We start from the raw sequence: 10,546 nt of genomic DNA, 5'->3' as shown, positions 1-10,546 counted from the left end.
GTCATTTTTCAAACACAGCCTGTGAGATGACAGTTGGGAGCTGATTGGCTGGCACTTATCACAGACATCACTTTTCACTCTGTCACTTATCACTGCTAGTACATAGACCCCTTAGTGATTTAGCCCCAGAAACACAAATCGAAATCGATTAAAATCGACCTTTAGTAAATATTCCTCCCAGACTGCATTTTTGGAGCTATCACTATAACTGAGTGGAAAGATCTAGGTACAGTATGGAGACAACTCTTTAAGGCATTGAGGACAGAACTATATGGTTGGGATTGCATGCATGTTAACAGTCTGTTACTCTCCCTTTATTATTATTACCAGTTATTTATATAGCGCACACATATTCCACATCGCTTTACAGAAAATATTTGGCCACTCACATCAGCCCCTACCTCAGTGGAGCTTACAATCTAAGGGCCTGATTAAAAGCCGGACGCAATTAGCGCTCGCTCGTCCAGAAAATAGGGGTGGCTATTCAAATCAACCGTTCGCTCTTTCTGGTCTGTTCACGCCTCTAGGTCTGAACGACCGAACAAAACTTGCGGTCGTTTTTTTTTAAAATACGCCCCCTGGCCACTCGCATCCTACGTCATGTCTGCTATTTATTAGATTAATCGAGTACATCGACCAGGGTATGAGCTGCTCGCTATTTTTGTGGTTGGTTTTTGCTACCACAATTTTACGAGCAGTTCTGGCTATAAAATAACCCAGTGATGTGGTCAATGACGCTGCTGTTTTAATTATGCACACCCATAAAACGCCCGTTTTGACCTTTAAGCACGCCTGCATTCGGATCTCCACTCCCCGTTTTCAAGCACCTTCCCCCGTTACCACCCACATACGCCTACTCCTGTCACTCAAATTATCAGGCATTTTGCGAGCACATGAATTTCAACCACACTGACTAGTTCGCGTATGCGTATAACGATCCGTACGCATGCGCAGTTGGGCAAACATCGCTCGGAGCGAACGAGCGGCCGCTTACGAGCGGCTCTGAATCAGGCCCTAAGTTCCCTATCACACAGGGGCATATCTATAATGGGTGCAGGGTGTGCGGGGCACATGGGTCTCCGCTTTCAGAGGGGGCACGCACCGCACACGCTGCACCCATGTTATTTCCTGGACGGAGAAGGCACAAAGACCCCATCTTCTCTAAAGACGCCCCTGCTATCACATGTACGCACACATACACACTAGGGTTAAGTAATTGTTGGGAGCCAATTAACCTACCAGTATATTTTTGGAGTGTGGGAGGAAACCAGAGCACCTGGAGGAAACCCACGCAAGCAAAGGGAGAATATACAAACTCTACACAGGTAGGGCCATGGCAGGAATCAAACCCATGACCTCAATGCTGTCAGGCAGTAATGCTAACCGTTACACTGTCTGTGCTGCCCATTCGTTGGGACTTTGCATATTTCTTGCTTGGACAAGCTAATTTGCATATCAAACAATTGGTGATTTGACCAATGACTGCTTGCTCCTACTAACAACTGCCAGATAACAATTGTTTGGAGTATTATCCTACTAACAAACTGTACGGGACAATACTAACAGTGCTTGATTTCAACTTAATGTATACTCCTTTATGAATGTTTATTTTGTAGGACATTGACATTTAATTATTGATTTTTTTTTAAGTTTATTACTGACCAAGTGACCAGTCCACAATTTTATTAATGGCACATTTTTTAATATTGTTATTTTATTGCGTATAACGTGCCTATTTTATATTTATCTATATTTATATGTTATTGAACTATCAAGTAACTGACAGCGCTTCTATATGATGTTTGGGGTTCAGTTTCCCTTCCTTTTAGAAGCAGCAGCCAATATTGATATATTAGTTATACTATACAGTACATTTAAGCCTATATAAATGGGTAGCACCTGGTATTTTTCTTTTCGCTTGAAATCCTGCCTTTGCCCCTCCTAAGTGAGCTACAGAAATAAATGACACAACAATTACAGAGCCGATACAGACAAACGCTGCAGTGTTTACAAGTGCTGATATATCGTATGATCGATGTAAAGGTTCTGTAGGGTGATTGAACGTACCTACACCCGTGAATAATGGTTAGCTGCCAGATAGTGATGGTGTAAGAGTTACAGGCAGTCACATAGAAGACACAGTGATATAACATCACTGATACAAGTCAGCTGCAGCCGTCAGCTTCCAATATCACTATGATACGTACAACACTGTAGATGGATGTAATGAATATTAATTGTTAACTCTATCACTCGACATAAATTAAATTATTTATGGTGTCAAGTGAGATAAGACAGCTTATGTAAATATAAATAAAAGATCACGTATATAAATGCTGTGATCTTGTAAATACAAAGGGCTCTATTTACTACAATCTGCATTGGTAATGCAGATTGTAGTGTGATATTACCGAGTGAATTCGGATTGCGAATTCAGGCAATATCACAGGAATTTACTACAAATCCCTTGCAGGGACAGAGCTTGCGAGAAAGCCCTGTCCCTGCGAATCCCCTCAGCACACTAGTCATGGCATTTTCCCCAAAAAATACCATGACAAATGCCCCGTGTATGCGCCGACCGGCCGCCGCTGTTACCCCCCAGCGCTAAGTCCCGCCCCCGTCACCAAGCCCCACCTCCCACGATCGCAGACCCCCCTGCGACCCCCCTCTCCCTTAATTACTCTTACCTGCATGATCTGGGCTCTGGTGATGTCCTCCATGTCCTCCGGTCAGCTGACATCCCATACTGCACTGGGACCCTGTCAGGTGACGACCGGGCCACAGTGCAGCATGGGAGACCAGTTGACTGTAGGCAGGACATCACCGGAGCCCCGATCACCGGTCCCTGGACTCAGGTAAGTTTGTTTTCTTTTTTAACTTTTTTCTTTTACTTTATTTTAGCAGTGATCAGCATGTGGTCTGTTTAAATCACACAGCTGATCACTGGGGCCGGCTTCGGGCTCTGCTCTGCCCGTTAATACGGAGCAGGAGTCCAGTAACCGGGGGAGACCCTGGATAACGCCACCTCCAGGTGGCGTTATTATCACAGGGCTTCCCCCGGTATTTTTTTACAATTTATTTTTAATAACTTTGGTCAGATCACATTTCCCATTACAATTATGGGAAATGAGATCTGATTACTAAAAATAAGTGATACTTAGGAGTTGGAGTAGAATTTTACGAATTCTACTAAAAATTGCTCTTTAGTAACTTTAGGTGATACTAAAATAATGTGAAAAGGATGTGAAAACACCCCTTTTCACTTTATTTTAGTAAAAATAATGTTAATAAATAGAGCCCAAAGTGTTTTATATCCTCTATATAAAAAGAACCGTTTGGCATGAGTGTTTTAAGTTAACAGGCCAATATTCATTGACACACATTACACCACATTGTATGTTAATAATTCTCAAACTTGCGGCCGGATTACAGGTTTTCATATGAATTAATAAGTGACTTTAAAGAGATATTAACTTTAAAGTGTGCCCCTATAAACAGAGTACATGTTTCTTTCTTTGTACTGAGGGCCTGATTCAGGTTTGGGCGGAACTCCACAGCTGCACGCAGGCAGCACACAGACACGCAGGCAGCACACTGGCACGCAGGCAGCACACAGGCACGCAGGTAGCACACAGGCAGCACGCAGGCAGCACACCGGCACGCAGGCAGCACACAGGCACGCAGGCAGCACACAGGCAGCACACAGGCACGCAGGCAGCACACAGACACGCAGGCAGCACACAGGCACGCAGGCAGCACACAGGCAGCACGCAGGCAGCACACAGGCACGCAGGCAGCACGCAGGCAGCACACAGGCACGCAGGCAGCACACAGGCAGCACACAGGCAGCACGCAGGCAGCACACAGGCAGCACGCAGGCAGCACACAGGCACGCAGGCAGCACACAGGCAGACAGGCGCGCAGGCAGCTTTGCAATTCCATCCTTGCTAATATGCAAATGCAGCAGGAGTTGTATGACATCCCCTACTGCATTTGCGATCCCAGCACTGCGACTGAGGCTGCAGGCTGGGATCACCATCGCAACTATCTGTCACAATGGTGGACAACACCGAGCCGGTGGCCACCTGAGTAAGCCTCAGGTTGGCTGGCTTGCGAGGCCAGGAAACTGCGTCCGTGGACACAGCCCCTGGCCTTGTCACTCCTAGAAAACAGGGCGGACATGTCTGTTTCCATTTAACGCCGCCCGCCGCCCCTTAAATGCCTCTGACTGTCATTCAGGCAGACAAATAGAAGAGGCTGCATGCGAACACATTTGCAGAACGGGTCCTGAGCACGTGCAGATTCCCGATAATCGGGAATCTACATTAAGCATTGCACTTACATACAATGTTGAATGAGCCCCTCAGTACATATTATATTTGTGTTTACAGCATCATACTAATATAAAATAGAGATGTGCTCCGACCCTCGAGTTTTGGTTTTGGAACTGGATCTCCCCTGGTTTTGGATCTGAATCTGGTTTTAGATTTTTTTCCTTGGTGTTTTGTCTTTCGGTTTTGGTTTTGGATCTGGATTTTTTTCTTAAAATATCATTAAAACAGCTAAAATCACATAAAATGGGCCTGTTTTTGTTCCTACAGTATTATTAACCTCAATAACATTTATTTCCAGTCATTTCCAATCAATTTTGACCACCTCACAATGTTATTTTTTTCATCTACTTAAGGCCAAAAGGTTGCATACAGCTAGCTGGCTGACTAAGCTAAGTGACACAGTGGGTGGCACTAACATGTGGCAGTTCAGCTTCTAATTTCCAACACGGATACAGTGTGTTATACAGTGTGGGTTGGATACACCAATAGTGCACTTACTGTGACAGCAGTGTCGGCAGAGCAGGGTTGCTGACGGTGTCCTCAGTACATGGAATGGCAGTGCTACGGTGCTGGCAGTGTCCTCAGTGCAGGGTACCACCAGTGTCAGCAGAGTGGGGGTGCCAGCGGTGTCTTCAGTGCAGGTTTGCTGGCTGTGTTGGCAGTGCAGGGGTTGCCGTTGGTGTACTCAGTATGTGGAATGGCAGTGCTGCAGTGCTGGCAGTGTCCTCAGTGAAGGGTACTGGCGATATCGGCAGTGCGGGGGTGCCAGCGGTGTCTTCAGTGCAGGCTTCCTGGCTGTGTTGGCAGTGCGAGGGCTGCTGGCGGTATCCTCAGTACATGGAATGGCAGTGCTGCGGTGCTGGCAGTGTCCTCAGTGAAAGGAACCGGTGATGTCGGCAGTGCGGTGGTGCCGGCGGTGTCTTTAGTGCAGGTTTTCTGGCTGTGCTGGCAGTGCAGGGGTTGCTGTTGGTGTCCTCAGCACATGGAACGGCAGTGCTGCGGTGCTGGCAGTGTCCTCAGTGAAGGGTACCAGTGATGTTGGCAGTGCGGGGGTGCCAGCTGTGTCTTCAGTGCAGGTTTGCTGGCTGTGTCGGCAGTGCGAGGGTTGCTGGTGGTGTCCTCAGTACATGGAATGGCATTGCTGGCAGTGTCCTCAGTGAAGGGTACCAGTGATGTCGGCAGTGCGGCGGTGCCAGTGGTGTCTTTAGTGCAGGTTTGCTGGCTGTGTCGGCAGTGCAGGGGTTGCTGTTGGTGTCCTCAGTACATGGAATGGCATTGCTGCGGTGTTGGCAGTGTCCTCAGTGAAGGGTACCGGTGATGTCAGCAGTGCGGGGGTGCCAGTGGTGTCCTCAGTGCAGATTTGCTGACTGTGTTGGAAGTGCAGGGTGTTCTCAATGCAGGGTGCCGGCGGTGTCGGCAGAGCGGGGGTGCCAGCGGTGTCCTCAGTGCATGTGTGCTGACAGTGTTGGCAGTGCAGGGGTGCTGGTGGTGTCCTCAGTGTGGGAGTGTCGGCAGTGTGGGGGTCGCTGACGGTGTCCTCAGTACGTGGGGCAGCAGTGCAGGGGTGCCGGCAGTATTGGCAGCAGTGGTGTCGGCAGCGGGGGATGCTGCTAGTGGGGGTGCCTGCGGTGTCAAGCAGCGAGGGATGGCCGGCGCCATCTTCTTTTGCTTCCTGTGTGTATATTAAATGGGCTTAACGCTGATTGGCTGATAGCCGTGACAGACGGCTCTCTCAGCCAATCAGCATTAGCCCCGCTCAATAAAAAACCTCACGACCCAACAGCAGGATCGCAAGGTTTTGCCTCTGGTGAGGGGTCTGGGGCAGGCGGGGAGACCCGAGCTTACTGCATGGTGTCTCAGAATGTCTTCTTAGTCTGTCCTCCATGGTGAGAGGACGTGCCCATGAGCGCCTGTACCTCATACCGGAGACAGTGCTGTGTCCCGGGGACTCTGCCGTATACTAGTAGTACCCCACTGTGTCACCAACGATTACTGTTAAAGAGCCAATGCCACCACTGTATGCATATACAGGTTGTGCTGCTCCATCTATGCACATCACCTGCATTAACACTGAAGCTCCTGCCTGGATCTGTCTCTTACTGCTGTATGTGCATGCAGTGGTGGCAACATAAAGGGGCGAAGCAATGATGCTGCCAGCTATGATTGGCTCGCCGCGGCCATCTTGAATTTAAAAAAATGCACCGCAATGCCATTTTGGAAATGGGAAGCCAGCCGCACCGCCATCCACTGCCGAACTCTGCAAGGTAATAGCCACATCCTGCTGCTGCCTGTCACGCCTGCCGCATCCCGTCTCCATGCCCACCGCATCCCATCGCTGCCATTCCCGCTGATCCCGCAGCAGTGGTGGTCAGTGCAGGATCCCACCGCCGCCACGCTGATGGTGGTGGGGTTGCTATGTCCCGCCACCACTAATGCCCACAAGGAACAGCAATCTTAGTGCACCCAAGTGAAGCCACTGTACACCCCCTGCAGGAGTCTACCTACTGAGCATGCACAGCAAGTTGAAGCTCCCTATCTCTATAACGGGTAGAGATGAGCGGTTCGGATTCTGTGGAATCCGAACCACTCCAAACATAGGGGATCGAACGGCGGCCGCCTGATGTCTGATTCTCGCTAGAGAATCCGACATCAGGGCTTCTCAAATGTAGGGCAGACCGCTGATAGCGGTCTGACCTACTCAGACACAAACACACAGCCTCCAGCGGCAGCTGTGTGTTTGTTACAGCAACCAATGAGAGTCACACAGACTCTCACTGGCTGCTGCATGGAGAGAGCCGGCTGTAGCTCACTCATGAGCTCCGTCTTCCGGCTCCCTCCTCGTCGCGTGGCAGCAGAGCGGACAGCGGCTGGAGCGGGGATACAGGTAAGTTTTTTTTTGTTATGTGTGTATGGGGGCCTGCTAATGGAGGGGCCTACTACTGGGGGGGCATACTACTGGAGGGGCCTGCTACTGGGGTGGCATACTACTGGGTGCCTGCTTATAGGGGCATACTACTGGGGGAGCATACTACTGGGGGCCTGCTAATGGGGGGCATACTACTGGGGGGCCTGCTAATGGGGGGCATACTACTGGGGGGCATACTACTGGAGGCCTGCTTATGGGGGCATACTACTGGGGGGGCATGCTAATGGGGGGCATACTACTGGGGGAGCATACTACTGGGGGGCATACTACTGGGGGCCTGCTAATGGGGGGCATACTACTGGGGGGGCCTGCTAATGGGGGGGAATACTACTGGGGGGGCCTACTACTGGGGGGCATACTACTGGGGGCCTGCTAATGGAGGGCCTACTACTGGGGGGCATACTACTGGGGGGCCTGCTAATGGGGGGCATATTACTGGGGGGAGCATACTACTGGGGGCCTGCTAATGGGGGGCATACTACTGGGGGGCATACTACTGGGCGGCCTGCTAATGGGGGGCATACTACTGGGGGGGGCATACTACTGGAGTCCTGCTTATGGGGGCATACTACTGGGGAGGCATGCTAACGGGGGGCATACTACTGCGGGAGCATACTACTGGGGGGCATACTACTGGGGGCCTGCTAATGGGGGGCATACTACTGGGGGGTCCTGCTAATGGGGGGCATACTACTGGGGGGAGCATACTACTGGGGGCCTGCTTATGGGGTCATACTACTGGGGGGCCTGCAAATGGGGGGCATACTACTGGGGGGCATACTACTGGAGGCCTGCTTATGGGGGCATACTACTGGGGGGGCATGCTAATGGGGTGCATACTACTGGGGGAGCATACTACTGGGGGGCATACTACTGGGGGCCTGCTAATGGAGGGCCTACTACTGGGGGGCATACTACTGGGGGGCCTGCTAATGGGGGGCATATTACTGGGGGGAGCATACTACTGGGGGCCTGCTAATGGGGGGCATGCTAATGGGGGGCATACTACTGGGGGGCCTGCTAATGGGGGGCATACTACTGGGGGGGGCATACTACTGGAGTCCTGCTTATGGGGGCATACTACTGGGGAAGCATGCTAATGGGGGGCATACTACTGCGGGAGCATACTACTGGGGGCATACTACTGGGGGCCTGCTAATGGGGGGCATACTACTGGGGGGTCCTGCTAATGGGGGGCATACTACTGGGGGGAGCATACTACTGGGGGCCTGCTTATGGGGTCATTCTACTGGGGGGCATACTACTACTGGGGGCACTGCATAGGGGGCCCTACTACTACTAAGGGGACTGCATAGGGGGCACCACTACTGGGGGCATTGTGTAAAAGGGTCACTACTGTGGGCATTGTGTAAAAGGGGCACTACTGTGGGCATTGTGTAAAAGGGTCACTACTGTGGGTATTGTGTAAAAGGGGCACTACTGTGGGCATTGTGTAAAAGGGGCACTACTGTGTGTCGTAACATAAATAAGAGACACTACTTTATGGTGTAATGTGAATCAGGGGTACTATGGGCCTGATTCAGAGCCACTTGTAAGCGGCAGCTCGTTCGCTCCGAGCGATGTTTGCCCAACTGCGCATGCGTACGGATCGTTATACGCATGCGCGAACCAGTCAGTGCGGCCGAAATTCATGTGCTCGCAAAATAGCGAATGCCTGCTAATTTGAGTGACAGGATGAGGCGTATGTGGGTGGTAACAGGGGAAGGTGCTTGAAAACGGGGAGTGGAGATCCGATCGCAGGCGTGCTTAAAGGTCAAAACGGGCGTTTTATGGGTGTGCATATTTAAAACAGCAGCGTCATTGACCACATCACTGGGTTATTTTTTAGCCAGAACTGCTCGCAAAATTGTTGTAGCAAAAACCAACCACAAGAATAGCGAGCAGCTCATACCCTGTTCGATGTACTCGATTAATCTAATAAATAGCGGACATGACGTAGGATGCGAGCGGCGAGTGGCAATGTGTCATAGATATGCTTTATACTGTGGTGTCTGTGTCGTTGTGCCGCTGCTTTGTCGCTTAGTAACCTGTCAGCTCACTGCAACCTTTGGCCAATAATGTTGAAAACAATAATATAAGCTGTGAGGTGGTCTAAATTGACTGGAAATTAATGTTATTGAGGTTAATAATACTCTAGGAAGAAAAAAAAAGACCAATTTATGTGATTTTAGCTTTTTTTGTCAATGTTTGTAAAAAAAATCCAAATCCAAATCCAAAGCCGGACGACGAATTAGAACCAAATCCAAATCCGCCAAAAATGGTCCGGCGCACATTGGGGCATTTGTGGGCTAATAGTTAAAAAACTGTAACTTTCTCAATTACCTAAACCCCAAAAGCACCTACACTCTAGCTACCTAATAAAACAAACCCCAAGTCCTAATTCATCCTCTGCCCTGAGCTATGCCTTCCCAAAAATCCCGCAAAGACTAAAACAGAAAAGTGGTCCTAACTGAAAGTGGCATAAAAAACTGACAGTTTAAACTTTAGATTGTTCCCAAATACTCATTTTTCTATTTTTTGCCCTGAAATTTGGCAAGCAGCACCGAGCGACAGTTCTACTCTTCCATGCCAAATTTCAGCTCTGTACATTCAATAGCTTTAGAGGTGTAGCCCCTTAAACACCATGCTCCCCTCTCAGGAACTCAGATTCAGCCTTAATATATTTAGAAAAGGGACTAGACCATGCACTCTTTTATGGTTGGCCAAACCTCTGTGGTGGCTAGCCACACCCCCTGTGGTGACTGACCACACCCCTTAAGAATGTGCCTCTAAAGGTGTGTACACACGGGACGATTTTTTCAATGATTGGTCGTTAACCATATCGTTATCATTCAACCGGTCAAAAAAACGCCCAGTTTCTGCCCCAAAACGATGAACGATAACTACCAATGCGCGCTCCCATTTGTAGTTGGTAGTTGCCATTCATCGTCCGAACTTCCCGTCCAACATGACGATATTGTCAGGTTGAACATGTTCAGGGATTTCGTTCGGGGAGCGAATTGTCCCATGTGTACGCACCTTAACACTGCATTCCCCTTCATGCCCCAGTCTGACACTGCCGGGAACACACTGCCGGGATCAGTGCATTAGGAGAGTGATAGGGATGGCCAGATGTGAGGAGTATGGCTTACACCCTGTATTACTATGTGGACCATGTCACTGTCAGTCATCGTTACTGTAGGTGAGTGATTATTTCAAATTACTTTGCTTTTAAATAAACAAACTGAAGCTGCCCCCTTGGCCGGGGATAGCCGATAGACCTGGA

Source organism: Taudactylus pleione, unplaced genomic scaffold (genome assembly GCF_031769625.1).
Source record: "Taudactylus pleione unplaced genomic scaffold, aTauple2 ptg000306l, whole genome shotgun sequence".
In the NCBI taxonomy this organism is placed as follows: Eukaryota; Metazoa; Chordata; class Amphibia; order Anura; family Myobatrachidae; genus Taudactylus; species Taudactylus pleione.
The sequence above is the reverse complement of the archived record's forward strand: the minus strand, read 5'-3'. Positions refer to the sequence as shown.